Genomic DNA, 17,229 nt, shown 5'->3' on the forward strand with positions numbered 1-17,229 from the left:
TTTCTGTTGATGTTAGATGTACGTAAAGTTAATGACATTAAATGTTAATAGCTAATGAGATCACAGTAGATCTAGGAAAGAGTCGATTCTGTTGCCTTTCACCCTCTGATTTTGAGTCAACATTACAGGGTTAAGTGATTTATAGGATAATTTCCAGGACAGAAGCAATAAAAGCTTTGACTTACTAGGTGATAGGTTGCAAAGAATTTTTTGTAAACAGCGTTATTACTGATGTTTTTGTGAATTGAAGTCACTTGGATAAAAATACTTAATTTTTAGTCTACTGTAAATGTTAAGGTCAGTTGCTTGTTATGTACTTTATGTTTCACACTTAATTTAAAAATTTAAAATTGTGTAGCATTTAAGATGGGTAAGTATAAGAAATAGTATATAACCAAGTCTCCACCACTAAAGAAAACAGATGTTAACATTTTGTTTTATTTATGTCAGATTTGGTTTTGTCTTTTTAAGGAAATAAAACATTACAGATACAGCCTTTTCCTTACTGAAGTAGATTTTTCTCACCTTTCACTATTAGAAATAGCACAAATAGCACTGAAATAAATACTTTTGCAAAACGTGTGAAGGCTTCTCTAGGACATATCACTAGAAGTAGAACTGTTGGAATGTGAGGTATTCACATTTTCAGTTGTAACCTAGGTATTACAGAATTGATCAATAAGGTGCATGTATCGTATCAGCTTAGTCTCCCACTAACAATATGTAAGAGTCCCTGTGGCCCTGTATTCTTGTCCATGCTTGATGTTATTGTACTGTTGCCAGTATGATGGATTTGAGATAGTGTCTTTGATGTTTTTAAATTTGTATTTCTTAGATTGCTATTTGAGTTTGGTGGTCCCTTTCTGTATTTATTGGACACTTAGGATTGCCCGACTCTGCACTGCCTATTCATATCCTTTGCCAATTTTTCTGTTGTGGTTGTCATTTTCGTATTGATGTGAGTTGCTCTTTATTCTGGATACTAATCCTTTGCAGATGTCTTCTTCCTGTCCATAGCTTGTATTTTCACTTTGTGATTTTTGTCATACAAAAGTTTATCGTAATACTGATTTCACTGTCTTCATAGTTTGTGCTTTTTGTGTCTTAAGAAGTCCTCTTCTCACCATCACAAAGATATCCACCCCTGTTTTCTTCTGAAAATGTTAGTTTTTAGGTTTTTAAGCCATTGGGAGTATATTTTTGTATATAGTTTGAGGTAGGGATCTAATTTTTATAATTTTTAATATTCATACCCAGCTTTCATAGTACCCTTTATTTAAAAGTTCATCTTTTGGGCCTTTCTCACCTTCTGAGATGGCCCACACTCTGTCTGTGGAGTGTTTCTCTCTAAATAAACCCACTTCTTACCTAAAAAAGAAAAAAAAATTTTTAAAGTTCTTTTTGTTCCCTCTTTCATTTATCGTTTCCATATTATTTGTAGCTCTTTATGTTCTATACCAATATCATATCAGCTCTATCACCCTTTAATTATGTTACTTTATGGAAAGAATTACCATCTGAGAGGATAAGCACCACAGCACCATCATTATTGTTATTGACAGTGGTCTTGGCTGTCATGAGCCCTATACCCTTTCATAGAAATTTTAGGATCAGCTGGGCAAGTTCCTAAAAACCTTTGGGGTTTCAGTTGAAAAGAATTGCATTGAATTTATAGATCAATTTGGGATAATTGTCATATTTATAATGCCAAGGCTTTGTACTTATGAGCAAAGTATATCTCTCCATTTATGTCTTTTATGTCCTTCAATAAAGTTATAATTTTCTGCATAAAGACCTAGATTTACTTTGTGTCTTGGTTACTATTATACATAGTAACACTTAAGTTATATTCTAAATTAAATTGTAATTTTTACTGCTGGTGTACAGGATTTTTCTATTATCTATTGATTTTCTACAAGGCAGTCTTTCTATACCTCTTGGTAATTTTAATAATTTGTATATACTCCTACTTTTTCTGTGGATAATTATATCATCTGCAAACAGTGATTGTTTTGTTTCTTCATTGTGTTTGGAAGTTAGAGTAAGTCATTTTTCTCCTATTATCTTTCTCTAATTATAGTTACATTATACTTGTGATTGGAATCCATGAAAAAGAAAACTATATAGTCACTTGAAAATATAATAGCTGCCATTTTGTTTCAGTGTAGTAAACTTAACCACAAAACTGCAAATTTACACCATATTGTATATTGGTCATTCTAGTGATATGTAAAATTTGATCAATATCAACAATTCTTGTGTGGTGGAATGGACAAATAGATGGAAAATACTTATCAGTTAAACTGATTAAGATAATACTAATGTATTTTATAATATTGTCATACAGAGTCTATTTCTTAACTGTTACAATTTGGATTTTACGTGTATAAGAATAATAATTACAAGTGAAGCCTTGCTTGCTAGTCAAATTTGAAAAATACAGCTGTTTAGATTTTTTTTGTTTTTGGCTGCACCATGTGGCATGCAGAATCTTGATTCCCTGACCAGGGATCAAACCCATGCCCCCTCCAGTGGAAGCACTGAGTCTTAACCACTGGACCACCAGGGAAGTCCCCAGCTCTTTAGAGCTTTAAAAACAGTTTTATTCAGATATAATTGATACACAGTAAACGCATATCTAAAGAACACAATTCAATAAGTATTGGATTGGCCAAAAAGTTCATTCGGGTTTTCCTGTAACCTTACAGAAAAACCCGAAATGAACTTTTTGGCCAACCCAATATGTATATGTGTATTATTTTATTTAAATATACATGTATATATGAAACTGTCACCACATGAAGGTAATGAACCTATTATCTATCACCATTCAATATTTTCTCATTCTCCTTGATAATCCCTCTCACCCACCCATCCCACGTATTTCCCAGCAACCAAAGATCTTTAACTGTTAGTTTGCATCTTCTAGAGTTGTATGTAAATGGATTCATACAACATGTATTCTTCTTGTTGGACTTCTGTCACTAAGCATAATTATTTTAGATCCATGTTGTGTATATCAACAACTCATTCTTTTTATAGCTGTTATTCCACTGTGTGGATATACCACATATGGTTTATACCTTCACCTGCTGGTAGATATTTGGGCTGTTGCCAGTTTGGGGCTAATACAAATAAGGTTGTTACGAACATTTATATAAAAGTCTTTGTATGAACATATGCTTCTCTTGGTAAACAGCTAGGAGTGGGTGGGATTGCAGAATCATATGGTTGAAGTGTTTAACTTTTTAAGAAACTGCTGCAGTGTTGTGCCATTTTAAATTCCCACCAGCAGTGTGAACGTTCAGTTACTTCACATCTTCGTCAACACTTGGTATGGTCAGTCTTTTTCATTTTAGTCATTCTAATAGGTGTGTATATCTTTGTGATCCTAATTTGCATTTCTGTAATGGTTAATGTGCTTATTTGCCATTTGTATATCTTTGGTGAAGTACCTATTCAAAACTTTCGCCTACTTTTATTTGTTTTTTATTGAGCTTTGAGAGTTCTTTAAAAGAATACAGTCTAGATACAAATCCATTATTGGACTTGTCATTTCATTCTTATTCGAAGGGCAGTTTTAAATATTGATGAATTCAAATTGATCATGTGTAGATTGTGCTCTTGGTGTTGTATCTATGAAATCTTTGTATAACCCAAGGTCATAAATATCTTCTATTTTTTTCTCTAGTAGTTTTATTGTTTTTGGTTTTACATTTTGGACTATGGTTCATTTTGAGTTGATTTTTGTACGTGATGCAAGATATTGACCAAAGTTCCTTTTTTTTTTGGCCTATGGGTATCTGATGGTACTGGCACCATTTGTTGAAAAGCTATACTTTCTCCACCAAATTGCCTTTGTATGTTTGTAAAATAATTAGTTGTTCATATACATATGGGTCATTTTGCACTATGTTCCACTGACCCATATCTTGATACAAATACCACAGTCTTGATTATTGTAGCTTTTATAATAAGTCTTGAAATCAGGTAGGCCTAGCCCTGCAACTTTGTTTTTCTTTTTCCAGTTGTTTGGCTATTTGAGGTCTTTTACATTTCCATATGAATTTTATTTTATTTATTTTTTAATAAATAAATTTATTTTTGGCTGTATTGGGTCCTCGTTGCAGTGTGCGGGCTTCTCATTGCGGTGGCTTCTATGGTTGCAGAACACGGGCTGTAGGCGCATGGGCCTCAGTAGTTGCAGCACACGGGCTCAGTAGTTGTGGCTCACAGGCTTAGTTGCTCCGCAGCATGTGAACCCGTGTCCCCTGAATTGGCAGGCGGATTCTTAACCACTGCGCCACCAGGGAAGCTCCCATATGAATTTTAGAATCGTCTTGTCAGTTTCTACAAAAAAGGCCTCATGGGGATTTCATTGAAATTGTGTCGATTCTGTAGATCAATGTGGGAAGAATTGGTATCTTAATACTGAGTCTTTCAACTCATGCACATAATACAGCTCTCCATTTATATGGGTCTTTAATTTCTCTCAGGAGTGTTTTGTAGTTTTCAGTGTACAGATTCTGTACGTGTTTTGTCAGATTTATCCCTAAGAAGTTAATATTTTTGATGCCATTATAATCAATATTTTTATATAGAAATATAATTTACTTTTGTATATTGATCTTATATGCTGCAGCCTTGCTAAATTCACTTATTCTAATGGATATGAACTATCTCGTGTGTTTCCAAGGGATAGCTTTGATTCCCTGTCACACACTGATAGTCTTTGGGTATTCACAGTACCCCATTAACCATCATCATAACCCCAGGAGATTGAAGTGACAGATTCATCATTGGTTCTGCTGAAGCTTTATTTCCTTGATGGGAAGATCACTTCCAAATGGGCCATGCTTTTAAGGATCACCTTTTTAGAGAGGGAAATATTTAATCTGATTTGGCCACTGTTTAGCAGCCATCAGCATCAATTTGGAGCCTGAAGAAATGGAGAATTTCAGGCCACACTTCAGATCTACTGAACCAGAATCTGCACTTTAACAAATTCCTCCAGTGATTTTGTATGTATATTAAAGTTTGAGTAGTATCGCTTCCTATTGACAAAAAGTACCTTCTGGACAGAGCTGAAAAACTAGATTTGGCAATAATTTACAGAAAGGAGTCTCAAGCCATTATCCCACATGGGGAATGTAAAGTCTGTCCTGACCATTACCAGATTGTTTTAAGAACTAGAGAAATTGATTTACATTAAGTTAAAGTCTTTTTACACTATGTGTTGGTGTATCATCAGAACTGAGAAGGGAGGTATATGACCGTGGTAGAGATCTCAGATGAATGAATAGGGCCTTAATCACAGTATCATTCTCAAGTGCCTGGGCGGTGCTCTGCTTTTCCTTGACTCCATTACACTTGATTCTCGTAGCTCCATAACCACACACTAGATCTCTTTACCCTAATTGCCCCTCCTCTGAAATCTTTCTTACCAAACCAGCCATCTTTCTAGTTCGCTCATTCTAATTCCTATTGCATCTGTTCTTTGATCTTATCAGAATTGCTGGTCAGTCTCCTGACTTTCTGGCCACCTTTTCTGGTTTCACTTTCTTCCCTATCTAGCTACTCCACTCTCATGCCAGCATCCTCTACTTCCTTGCCTAGCAGAAGCCCAACCACAGATCATTCTTTCAGCTTTCTCTGTTCCTACATTAAGACTGCAGAATATTGCTGGACAAAACCATTCAGCTGTGCAGATTGATCTTACTATAAATGTCTGGAATTTTACTAGGTCTCCTTAGCAACCCTTCTTAGGCAGCTCTCCCATTCTTCACCATTTGTATGCATTTCCTGAGGCTTCTATAACAAATTACTACAAACATGATGGCTTGGCACGAAAATTTATTCTCTCACAGTTCTGGAGGGCAGAAGTCCAAAATCTTTTCATCTGTGAAATAAAGGTGTCTGCCCTCTAGAGGCTCTGGGGAAGAATCCACTCCTTGCCTCTTGCATCTTCTGGTGGTTGCCAGCTTCCTTGACTTGTGGCCACGTCACTCCCATGTCTGTCTCCATCTTCACATTGCCTTCTCTTGCGTGTCTGTGTGAAATCTCCCTCTTCCTCTCATAAGGACACTTAACGATGGCATTTAGGGCCCACTGGATAAATCCAGAGTAATCTCAAGATTCTTAATCACAACTTCAAAGACCCTTTTTCCAGGGTAACGTTTATAAACTCCAAGGATTAGTATTTGATATTCAACCTACTGTACCATTCAAAAATAATCGTTATGAAATACAGCACATATACAAAAGTATATGAAAATGTACAGTTGTCCAACCTAGAAACAGAACATTCCAATGCTCCTCAAAGTCTACCCCTCTGTGATTGGATCTGCAGTTGTAAATATTACACCAATCTCTTCCTTTAGCTTTTACTATTTTAAATAATTTGTGGTTTTGATTGTCTGCTTTTGAAATTTATAAAAATAAAATCATGGGGGTATTTTTTGCTCACTGTCTTTGACATTTTTGAAATGTATCCATGTTGATGAATTTAGCTGTAGTTTATTCATCCTCACTGATGTAGTTTCATTGTATAAATATACCACAGTTCGTGTATCCATCCCATTGATGGACTTTTTGATTGTTTGGAGTTTTTGCTATTACGAATAATACAGTGGAGTTGCTGAGCTGTAGTGTATATGCCTGTTCAATTTGGGTAATGCTAGACCATTTCTCAGATGGTTACACCAGTTTACATCCCCTCCAGTGGTGGATGAAGGAGCCTGTTGTTTGTCTTACCAACACTTGGAGTTGCTTCACTGTTTAATTTTTGCCAATTTGGTGAGTGTGAAATATTTCGCCCTGGTTTTAATATCCCTGATTATGAGTGAGGTTAAACATCACTTTTTAATGTTCATATTCTTCTTTCTGTGAAATTACTGGTTTTGGTTGTTTCTATTTTTACCCTATTGATTTATTTTAGTTTTATAATGTTCTGGATACTGTTCCTTTTGGTTTTACTAAACGAGGACCCTTTGCAGGTTTTGAGCCTAGGAGTAATTTTGACTTTTAAAAGGAATAACTAAGGCAGTTTATTAATGACATATCAGTATAATAGCTAGCCCTGAAATATACCATCTTATAAACAGTGACTTAGAATAAAAGGAGATGTCAGAAATCAGTGGATTATGGAAGCATCATTCACTAATTGGTATTGAGAAAATTGGACATTTAGGGGAAAAGCAAGTTAGATTCTCAATATTATTCCCCCAAATAAATTTCAAATTGATTAAAAAAGTAAATGCGGGCTTCCCTGGTGGCGCAGTGGTTGAGAGTCCCCCTGCCGATGCAGGAGACATGGGTTCGTGACCTGGTCTGGGAAGATCCCACATGCCGCAGAGCGGCTGGGCCCGTGAGCCATGGCTGCTGAGCCTGCGCTTCCGGAGCCTGTGCTCCACAACAGGAGAGGCCACAACAGTGAGAGGCCCGCGTATCGCAAAAAAAAAAAAAAAAAAGTAAATGCACAACATTTAAAGTAGAAACACAAATGGCTAATAACATTTCTGGAAAACAGTTTCATCCAACAAATATTGATCTGCTGAGTGCTGGGCCCTCTGCTAGATGCAGGGATACAAACATGATGGATATACTGTTCCTGCAGTTCAGGAGCCCGTATTTGCTGGGCTATTTCATGATATATACCTAGAGTCTTGAAATTACAAAAGTTAAACTGTTTTCTCACTCTAGAGTCAGTTATGTAAAAGTGCAGGGGTAACAAACGACACCGACGATTACAACTGGTTAAGACTTCGAATTTGCATTCTACCGTGAATGTTTTCATACTTCTGGTCCTGGTAATTCCACTTTGAGCCTCTTAAATCAAATGATCAGTGATGTGATTTCTACTCTTCCCTCCCTGATAAGAGGAGAGTCTTGGATTTGGTCCAGAATGGAGCTCTGAGATCAGGAAGTACACAAGGTTGACCTGTGGGTTAAGAAAGTAACTTGCAGCTTTTTTGCAATGTTATTATTTGTTTTTATAATTTCACAGAAAGGCCTAAGACATTTTAAAATCTTGCAAGATATCCAAGTGATACTAGCCAAACTGCCCATCTTGGTTTCTGGGCAATATCCCCAAGATATGGTAGAGCCTACTCATTACCAACCAAATATCCATTCTGACTTGCTATATCAAATGAACAGAACTCCTTTTGCCCTTTGCCACCAGCTAAAAGACTGTATTTCCCAGCTCTCTTGCAGCTATGAGTAGCTTGATGGCTAAGTTCTCGCAAACTGAGTGAAAACAGAATGTTGTGTGAAACGGCAAATATTTCACTAGAATCCAATCTTAAATAAAACTACTACAACAAAAATCATGCTAAGTAGGAAAACATTGGAAGTTTTCTTTTGAAAATCAGGAAAAAAGTGCTCTCATCACTTCAGTACTTTATAGACACCCTCTACAGCACAATAAGTCAAGAAAAATAAATTTAAACACATAATGGTTGAAAAGGAAATAAAACTCATTATTTACAGATAAATGTCTACATAGGAATCCCCCAAAGAATCTAAAAATAAATTAGACTAATAGAAGACTTCGATATGATGAATACAAAAAATACAATTTCATTTCTATATATCAGACACAAACAAAATATTACTTTTAAATATTAATACTGATTTACAATCAGCATAAAATTATAAATTCCAGGGGAAAAACTCTAACAAAAGTTGTGCAAATATTATACAGAGGAAAATTATAAAATTTTAGAGCCAAAGACCAAGGTTAAGCAAGATATTACTGAAGAAGGAACATAATGGGGGGGTGCTTATCCTCAAAGATACAATGGTTTATTATAAAGTTATAGTAATTAAGGTAGTGTAGTTCTGGTACAGGACTGCACCAACAAACTGACAGATGGATGCAACAGAGAGCCCAGAATCAAACCTGTGCATACGGGAGATTTATACACTGGAGGTATAGACACACTGGAAGTAGTGGGAAAGGAAACACTAATAAACAAATGGGGCCAAAAAATTGAAATCAGCTCTTACTTCATATATAAAAATCCAATCTAGAAGCATTAAGAGCTTAAATGTCCAAAGCAAACTTTAACTTTTAGAAGAAAATATAAGTGAATGTCTTTCTGATATTAAGGAATAATTTTCTAAACAAGACAAGTTTAATAATCATAAAAGGTGATATTAACAAATTCAGATTCATTAAAATGAGCCATCAAAACGTGTGATCAAAAGATACTTTAAAGAAAATAAAAGCTACAACTTGGGAGAAGTTATTACTACAAAAAGAATTACCATGCAGAATATATAAAGATTTCTACAGACAAAGAAGTAAAAGAAAAGTAGCCTAATAGAAAACTGCACAAAAGATTCAAACAGGCATCTCACAGAAAAGGAAATAGAGCAAAGAAACATTTGAGAAATGTAAATGAAAACCATACAGAGATACCATTTTACAACTATTGATAAAAGTTAAGAAGTCTGACATGTCAAGTTTGAAGGGAATGTGAATCAGTGTGATCACATTGCTGGTAGGAGTGTAAATTAATACAACCACTTTGGAAAATAATTTGTCATTGACCTGTAAAGTTCACGCGTTAAGACCCAGTAATTCCACATCTAGGTACATACCCAGAAGAATCATTAGCACCTGTGTAATATGAAATAGATAGGAGAATGTTCATAGCAGGAAAGCTTGTTTTAGAAAAAGAAATAGAAATGACCCAAATACCTGTTGGCAGGAGAAAATATATAGAGAATTTGGTAGACTCACACAATGGACTATAACACAGAGGTGAAAATAATGAACTACGGTGTTACCACATGGATGTCTCAGAATCAGTGTTGAGTAAAAAGAACAGGGTACAGAAAACAAAATACAATGTGATAATCGTTTTATTAACCAAGCAAACCCAATTATATATTATTTAGGTGTATAAGCGTATTTGGTAAGATTCATTTTAAAAAGCAAAAGAATGACAAACACCAAATTTAGGAGAGGAGCAACCTATGTGAGAGGCAGAGGACAGGGATAGAGAGGGTGCCCTGAAGTCAAGGGAAAATGGTGGTGATGGTCTAGTTCTTGGTTGGGCATTGGTTTCAGCAGGTGTTCATTAGCGAATAAAAATAACAAAGTAAAATAAAGCCGTGCAAGGAACAATGCTGAGAGTGTGCCATGAATCAAGAATTTCTATTATTTGCATTCTGTGCACTTGTAATCTATTTTTTAAATCATTAAAAAAAATTTTTTAAAAAAGGCTGTGAAAACGGTAAAAGAAATTTTCCGTAATCCCACTACCCCAGTGCAGCAAGCAACTCCTCCTCAAAGTGTCAGTTAATGACCTGGAACGTGCCTCTGTGGGTTTCCAATGAAGTGTGAAGTGCTGCTGTTCTTGTCAACAAACTGTCAAGCCACTTGTGCCACTTCCAGCAGCTCTAAGGTCAGGGGAATGATTTGGAAAACTTTGACAGGGAACTTTAGGAAAGAAACAAAAAAGGTGTCACCTGAGGCTCTTCAGGGACCGTGCTTAGTTTGTTTTAAAAATCTGGTTCCAAAAGCCTCGTTTAAATTCTAGAGAAAACAAATCAGGGTATTGCAAAGTCAATGTGTATTGCAAGTGTCAGCGTTTTAGGTCACGTTTATATTGTAACCTGCTTTGTACTTTTCTTCTGTGTGATTCATGGTTAAAATTTTCTTGAGAACTTATAGCCCTCAGTTTGCATTTCTGACAGAAATCATCAAATCATATCTGATATGTTTGATGTCAAATCCCTAATCAGGAATGTAACTCCATGTTTATAACCTTGTTCTCGTGATAAAAAATACAATCCACTTGGCAGAAACCTGTTTTATGATGCTCCAACTTATGTGATGGTTTCGAGAAAACAACAGCTGAGGGTTGCCCCCTCACTAAAATATTAATTACATAGTCGGTGTAAAGCAATCCATCTGGACTTCACTTTATACCGTACATGTTTTCCTAAAATGGTGCCTATGAAACAAATCCTTGTCTCCATTACTTCACATTATCATTTCAAAAGCACTTTATCTTTCTTTCTGCTTGATCACACTTTGAGGTGGCACCTCCAAAATGTCAGCTCAGAGTCTCTCTGCCCTTCAGCCTCTCTGATGAGTAAGTTAACGATCTGTAAATAAATCCTAAATGTCCTTAGGAATCTGCCTTTTGAAGGAATCCTATTAGAAACTGAAGAATCCTTCTGAAATGCAAATACTCTCGTCCTTATTGAACTGGCCTGAAGTGGGCTTTCTGGTGGGGAGCAAACCCCCAACAGAGCCCCTGCCTGCCTTTTAGTGGTTCTCATTGTCTTTGGGGGGAGAGAGGAAAGAAGCAGCCTAGAAAATCTTTATCTCATATTTTTCAAGAGGAATAGGAGGAAGATCGAAAATAGTTAGGTCTGGCGGCTTAATCTGGGTTGGCTGCTTTTGCCAGCAATATGTAAAATGTGTTTTTCAAGGATAAGGAGTTTGGGCCCTGGGCCAAAGCTCACGTCTGTCATCGACAGGAAGATGAACGATCTCTTTAACCCACTGCTATGCTCTTGTTACCTTTGTACTTGATCCTGAACACCATGCCTGCTGCAGGCCCAGAGCTGCCCAGGGTTGATCCTTCCCTTTTTCCAGGCAGGACCTTCATGTCGCCAGTTGGGTGGGCATGACAGGGCCTGCCCTTTGTGGGTCAAACTCCAAACCAGCACCCCTCCCTAGAACTGGTATTTAGCTTCTACATGTTGCCTAAGAGGCTCAGGAAGGGAACTGGAAGTACTTTTACTTTTTAATGCCCACAAAGGTCATTTCCCAAGAGGTGGGAAGAATACACACAAGGTTCCTACAAGAGACGAATGGCCATCAACCACCAACCACCGAGAGTCTCTGGGGCAAGAACCCTGGCAGAGCCTGGGCTTCACGCACGGAGCTGGAGCAGCACAGCCCGCTACTCTGTGGAGTCTTAAGGGGATGTCTGCTCAACCGTGTTTCCTGTAAAGTTAACACAGCAGTGCTGAGGGCAGGGCTCAGAGCAGAGGGTTCAGGCATGAAAAAGGGATGGGACTGGCAACGTGGCAAGGCCTTGACCCCTTCCATCTGGCCCTCTCCTGCCTTCCCCATCAGCTGAGAAAAAAAAAAAAAAAAGCACAACCTAAAATTTGAGAATTATGTGTTACCTGGCGGTCTTTCTGAGAACTCCAAGCCCAGGAGGCAGCCTCTCAGATAGTTCTAAGGGACTGCTCCCATGAGGTAAGGGAGGGGCCGGGATATATAGGAGTTTTGCAACAAAGACCAGGTAACTGGAACATCAGAAGATTACTGTTAATTAAAGAAAACCAGTATCTCAAGTTAATGAATTTAGTGCTTTTCTGCATATGGGAAGATGCAAGAGCCTGAGTTCACTGAAGTCATTCCTTTGATGTGCACCTTTGCTACCTAAGGCCAGTATCCTGTGGTTTCCCATCCTGATGTCCTGATGCACTGTAGAGGTGGCTGTAGCCGCTTGATGGCTGTAACGTCCTTTGTCTACTGATAAGGCAGCCACATTTTTCATTCACACCCCCCTCACCGGGAGAGCTGTTTCCTCAGGGGTGGAAAAGAGCAGGGGGTTCTAGCTCATTCAGGAACCACACGGGGCAGGGCTTCCCGGGAGCCAGGACACGCACGAGATTTCCCTGCGTCCTGTGCCCTGCCCTTCTCCCAGCGTCTGACTTGCACCTCCTCCGTCAAGAGCAAGTGGACAGGCCCAGCCAAGAGCTGAGAGAGAAAGAGACTGACTCTGACCAAGAGGCAGGGAAAGAGAGACAGAGGAGGAACAGCCAGTGACTAAGTCACTCGCTCAGCCCAGCTTCCCCAAATCCTGCTTCTGAAACGGGTAGGAGTATGCAGAGGACAGGACCACGATGGAGCTGGGGAGTGGGCTGCCACGGAAGGATAAGAGGAGCCACGGAATCAAAGTGGCATCATCTCAATCCTACTCAAAGATTTGGAAAGGAAACATTGGAGTTTGTTAAACTTATAACGTTACTTTTTTTTTTTAACATCTTTACCAGAGTATAGTTGCTTTACAATGGTGTGTTGGTTTCTGCTTTATAACAAAGTGAATCAGATAACATTACTTTTTAAACAAAGACAACCCTTTTTCTTTTTCTGAAGTTGGGTCCAGCTACACCCTTGTTTGTGACTAAAAAGCAATGACCCAAAATAGCCCCCAGCCTGTAGCCTCTGTCCACTTAACCCCTCCCTCACCAGGCTTTCCTTGGGCTCCCACTGTGTGCCCCGATGGGAAAGGTGCTGTTTCTTCCCTCAGGGAGCTCGAAGTCCAGGGAGAAGGAGACAAGTTCATGGGTGTCTTCAGTGTGAAAGGCTGGGCCCTGACAGGGGACCTGGGAGAAAGCTAGAAAGAGAGGTAGTAAAGCACGGGATTGGGGTGATGAGCGAGCTCCCTACCAAGCAGTCACATCGCCCTGGTCAGGTCCCCTGCCCTCCCAGGTGCCCATTTCTTCACCTGCCAGATAAAGGAGTTGCAGGGGACGGGGACCGACGCTGAGGCCTTGCTGGCTTGATGTGTCTGCGGCTCCCTTCACACACACCTCTGCAGAGCCTTCTGCTGTCGAGGGACAGAGCCCAGCCCGAGGGCAGTGCAGGTGGGGTTGGGATGTGTCAGGCTCATCCTGACTCCAGAAACCAAAGATGGTCATGGCCGGCCCCAGGATGTCCTACGTTGCCTTGCAAGCGGGGAGTAGTGTGTGGCAGCGTTGGTCCTGAAATCTTGCCAGCTGGGCGTGAGGAACAGGCCTGGTGGAATCCAGGGCATGTTCACCTCTCACCGGAGGAGCCAGACTCAATTCTGGCTGTTGCAGAGGCGCCGAGGATTTGTTCTGGAATTGTGAGCACCACAGCGACCCCACCCCAGAGAGCACCCCCCTGCACCCCCAGCCCTGCAGCTTCCTCTTCCCGTTCATTGGTTGCTAGGCAGTACCTGAGAGGAATTTCACCTCATCTGGGCAGGTAGCCAAGGGCACATCTGTAGAGAATTTCATATCCCCCTGCCCCACCAAAAAACACTCAAAGTTATTGCATAAATGTGAGACTTAAGGAGCTCCTGCCTGAGAAACGCACTTGCCCTCCTCCTATAAGCAGTGCTGTTTTCAAGACCAGTCTTTTAAGTCCTTCGGAGGAATTCCTGTCCCTCAGTCAAGATTTAGCCCCAGTGGCCTCCTCCTGTCCATCCTGTGCACTTCCTTTGTGCACATCTCTACCAGAGCTTAAGAGCACAGCCTTGCAATTCATCTGTAGATGTCAGTCTCCCCACCAGGCCCTGAGCAGATTCTCAAGGGCAGCAACTGTTCAGGGTGGGGCTTCCATCACCTACTAAGGAGGCCTCTGCCAATGCCAAAGATCTGTGAAGAGTGCAGTCAGTTCCAAAGATTCTTGTCTCAACTATTATCATCTTAATTGCTATGGTCTCAGTTCCTTGCATAACAGTTTACTTATTTATTTAGACCTCATCTGTCTTACTGAATGGTGGTGGGTCATCTGGGGGTCAGACCCAATGACTGATGGGTCATCTGGGGGTCAGAAAAACAGTGAAAAAACGCTGACACTCTGGCTACTACTATTTCTAGGGATAATAAAGTGTCCTTCTCTGACCCAGGAGTCTCATGTCTTCCACCAACATCCATGAATTGTGGCAGGTTAACTTATGAGCCCACGAGTAGGGTAAAATTGCAGGCCCTTCACAGTTCTTGACAGCTTGGAGCACTGCAGGTAGAGGAAGCAGAATATGCAAAGGCCCTGAGGCTGGAGGGATCACAGCCTATTCTAGGAGATCAGAATTGCCAGGAGATCAGAATGACTATGGGATACAGGTGCAGTGTGAGGTGGCAAGCAATGACTTCCTTCAGGCTTCTGCTCATATATTACCTTCCCTGACCATCCTGTTTATGACCATCCTATCTATCTGGCAGCTTTAGAGATCCTTTCAAGTATTTTGTGATTCTCATTTTAGAGCAATGATCCCTTTAGCAGTGTGGGGAGCTCACTGAAGGAGAACAAGACCATGGGAGGCTGGAAGACCAGGTAGAGGTTGGTGCGTAATCTAGGATGACGACGCTGTCTGGATTTAGGCCATTATAGGTAGAGAAAAAAATGGATGAGTGTTAAAGCTATTAAGGATGTAGAATTGATGGGACTTGGTGATTGATGGGGTGCAAACAAGTAGGGGTCACAGATGGCTATTGGGGTGACTAGGTAAATGGTTCAGGGAGTTCAGGAGAAATGGGGAGAATTTCAAAGGGAAAATTTTTGGCTTAATATTATCTGCAAAACTGAAGTAAAGGCCTGGAAGCATTGTTTGACATAAATTCAATAGCAAATAGTCTGTTGCTGGTGCCAGGGTCGGAATGTGGTTCAGCCTCAGTCCTAAGGCTCACAAACGCACGGAGAAGCAGGTTACTGGGCTTTCTGATGACTGAGGCCAGCTCCAGCATGGATAGCCCCCATTTAACTTGACGTATTCACTCTTCTCCAATTCCTCTTTTCTTTTTCAATATTTTATTGATATAATTAAAATTTTCAGTTTTTTATTTACATGCAGTAAAATGCACAGATCTTGAGTGGACATCTCTATGAATTTGTACCTATGCATAAACCATGTAACCACCACCCAAATCAAGATACAGAGCATCCCCATGTCCCCCAGGAAGTTCTCTGTGCCCCTTCCAAGTCCAAGGTAACCATCCCCACCCCAAGGTAACCAGTGTTCTGACTTCTATCATCTTAGATTTTTGGGGGGGAGGGGGGGCGGGGGTGGTATAGTTGTTTTGCAATTTTGTCATCTTAGATTATTTTTGCTGATTTTTTTGAACTTCATTTAAATAAAATCAGACAGTGTATATGTTTTTTGTATGTAGCTTATTTCAGCATAATGGTTCACTTTGGTGTGCTTCAGAAATCTGCTCTTTTTTATAGCTGTGTAATAGTCCACTGTATAAATACACCACAATTTTTTACCATTCTCCTGCTGATGGGCATTTGGGTTGTTTGGAATAAAGCTGGAATGAACTTTCTTTTTTAAAAAAAAATTTATTTATTTATTTGGCTGCATCAGATTTTTGTTTTTTTAATTTATTTTTGGCTGCGTTGGGTCTCTGTTACTGCACGTGGGCTTTCTCTAGTTGCGGTGAGCAGGGGCTACTCTTCATTGTGGTGCACGGGCTTGTCATTGTGGTGGCTTCTCTTGTTGCGGAGCACGGGCTCTAGGCTCACGGGTTCAGTAGTTGTGGCTTGCAGGCTCTAGGCGTGCAGGCTCAGCAGTTGTGGCACACGGGCTTAGCTGCTCTGCAGCATGTGGGATCTTCCCAGACCAGGGCTCGAACCCATGTCCCCTGCACTGGCAGGTGGATTCTTAACTGCTGTGCCACCAGGGAAGTCCCTGCATCTGGTCTTAGTTGCAGCATGCAGGCTCTTCCTTGCAGCACGCAGGCTTCTCTCTAGTTGTGGCATGCAGGTTCCATAGCACATGGGCTCAGTTGTTGTGGCGCACGGTCTCTAGAGCATGCGGGCTTAGGTGCCCCACAACATGTGGGATCTTAGTTCCCCGACCAGGGATCGAACCCTTGTCCCCTGCATTGGAAGGTGGATTCTTAACCACTGGACCACAAGGGAAGTCCCCTGCAATGAACTTTCTTGTTCAAGTATTTTTATCTCTACTTTCTTTCAACAATTCCAGGGAAGCCTGTGTTTCATGTGTATGGATGGGTGTTATTAAAAGAAAACCTTCTTGACAGGGCCTTGAACTTGCTGCTGGTGGTCTCTGCCTAAATTAGCCTTGGCAATTGGCAGGTCCGAGGAGCACTGGACGGGAACTCAATTCCCAGTGACCCTGGGTAATATCCCTTTACCTCAGTTGTTTCTGTTTTATTAATGAGCAAGAGGATTTGGGGGAAACACACCAGTGGTCTTGAGCAGTTATTCTCATGCACTTATGAAGACATTTACATACTTCCCAAAGACCAGGGCAGATGAAGGAGATTGAACCACGATGTATGATTGGTCCCATGTACCCGGAGAGTGGCATTGAGCTGCCTACAGCCTGTGGCCCTAAGTCAGGGAGATGGTTTTCCTATATCACAACGGAAAAGGTTTTCATTTCTGTGTAATTATACTCATACTTACATCCATAAAGCATCCATCACTAGGATTCAAATGAAAGAGGTCATCTCCTAATTTCTGCTAAAGAACTTCTC

Source organism: Pseudorca crassidens, chromosome 8 (assembly GCF_039906515.1).
Source record: "Pseudorca crassidens isolate mPseCra1 chromosome 8, mPseCra1.hap1, whole genome shotgun sequence".
Lineage (NCBI taxonomy): Eukaryota > Metazoa > Chordata > Mammalia > Artiodactyla > Delphinidae > Pseudorca > Pseudorca crassidens.